Here is a 2,530-nt window from a genome sequence, read left to right as displayed (position 1 = left end):
TGTGATATGGTACTGATATCTCGTTCTTTTGAATTACCCATGGCATCAAACTCGATTATCCCATCTCTTTACCACACTAGTACCACACATAGTCACCTGAAAGGCAGCATTAGACAACTTCTCAAAATTTAAATATCAATATATCAGTATATAATCGTCAATCAAATTCTTCATATCACAACACGTCTAACCTGAGTATCAGGCCCTCCTATTTTACTATCGCGCCGGCGAGAAACAAGACAAGGGCCTGATACAAGTACTGTTCGAATCGCATGTTCTAATGCCGGATTCCGGCATGGCTCCTGATTGGTCAAAAAAACAAAGGGTACTCGTATGGGACGCGCTGATTGGTTCAGCTATATATAGTACCCTAGCCCGTCGAATGCTCGTTCTCGAGTAATGGCGGACTTCAAAAGTGCTTTTGACCTGGCGTTAGCAGAATCAGAGAAATCGTTTTCTTTAACATTTAAAAAATAAATTTTCCTGTCTTTATTTTCTTCGGAAAAATTGCGCCTGATACTCAGGTTAGATGTTTACGTGCTTTGCCAAGGCCGGTCATTGCGTGTGTTTGTTTCTCATTGGTATCAATTTTCGAAGCGAACATCTACTAGTTATACCGGTTTCGTTATGTCATAGAAGCTGCTTAATACTACGGACATCTTTAGTAGTAATTATCAAATTTTTAGACAGACCAGGCGCCGAATATTCAAGAAATTTGTCTGTGAGAGCACGAAGAATGCTTGGGATTGTTTGCGGTACTTCCCGCGAGTTGTTGATCGAGTGAGCTTATCAAATAATGGAATTGGTGTTCAACCAGAGGTTTGTCTATTTAGACGAAAAAGCCTGTAGGAAATTGGGGATGTGAAAATCCTGTAGCAATTTAGTGATGTGTGGATCTGCAGCTATATACTTAAATCGTAAATCTCCTGAGCCGTCAACTATCTTTGCGTTTTAAATCATTTAGCGTAAAGTTACTCTCACCGGGGTTCGTCGTTACTAAAATTATTAACCTTGCATATAACACCAATGTAGTTTTGATTTACATAAATGCTGTTTATTATTTGATTTGGGTATTTGATTTTGCCACCACGCGAGTCTTTGGAAAATTGACAGCCGACGTATTTTGACAGTGGCCTGAAAAGGGGCGGCAGGCGTCGCGTCTAGTATTTGTGTCAGGCGTACTTTTATTTTTCCTCTCCAACTTTTGAAAAATAAAATCGCCAGATACTCAGGTTACAACACGTCTGGGGCATCTGCACTATTCATCCATCTCAACATTCCCTTCCTCAAGTACGATGACATGGATATGGTTGATTCATCCATCTCAACATTTTCTTCCTCAAGTACGATGACGTGGATATCGCTGATTCATCCATCTCAACATTCTCTACCTCAAGTACGATGACATGGCTATGGCTGATTCATCCATCTCAACATTCTCTACCTCAAGTACGATGACATGGATGTGGTTGATTCATCCATCTAACATTCTCTTCCTCAAGTACGATGACATGGCTATGGCTGATTCATCCATCTCAACATTCTCTACCTCAAGTACGATGACATGGATATGGCTGATTCATCCATCTCAACATTCTCTACCTCAAGTACGATGACATGGCTATGGCTGATTCATCCATCTCAACATTCTCTACCTCAAGTACGATGACGTGGATATCGCTGATTCATCCATCTCAACATTCTCTACCTCAAGTACGATGACATGGCTATGGCTGATTCATCCATCTCAACATTCTCTACCTCAAGTACGATGACATGGATGTGGTTGATTCATCCATCTAACATTCTCTTCCTCAACTACGATGACATGGATATGGCTGATTCATCCATCTCAACATTCTCTACCTCAAGTACGATGACATGGCTATGGCTGATTCATCCATCTCAACATTCTCTACCTCAAGTACGATGACGTGGATATCGCTGATTCATCCATCTCAACATTCTCTACCTCAAGTACGATGACATGGCTATGGCTGATTCATCCATCTAACATTCTCTTCCTCAACTACGATGACATGGATATGGCTGATTCATCCATCTCAACATTCTCTACCTAAAGTACGATGACATGGATATGGCTGATTCATCCATCTCAACATCCTCTACCTCAAGTGATATGCTTTGTTCATCCAACTCATTCTTCCTTTCCTAATATCGTTATTTTCCCTCCTACATGTCTCCTCCAGTCTACCTGTTAGTTTGTTGTCATGTGAAAACCCCACGGAAAGTAGCGATAACACTGGGCTTTTTAACGGGTTTTCCTCTATCCCAGGATTTGATGAGTACACAAAACAAAATCGTTCGTCAGACAAGCTTCGGTAACATAGGAGATTGCGAACAATTTTGCCAGGCGAAAAATGTGTCATTCGTTGATAATAACATTGATAACAACATTGATAATAACATTGATAATAACATTGATAACAACATTGATAATAACATTGATAACAACATTGATAATAACATTGATAACCACATTGATAATAACAAGGTAAATTTTATTAGT

This window comes from Nematostella vectensis, chromosome 7 (genome assembly GCF_932526225.1).
Source record: "Nematostella vectensis chromosome 7, jaNemVect1.1, whole genome shotgun sequence".
Lineage (NCBI taxonomy): Eukaryota > Metazoa > Cnidaria > Anthozoa > Actiniaria > Edwardsiidae > Nematostella > Nematostella vectensis.
This window is presented reverse-complemented; position numbering follows the sequence as displayed.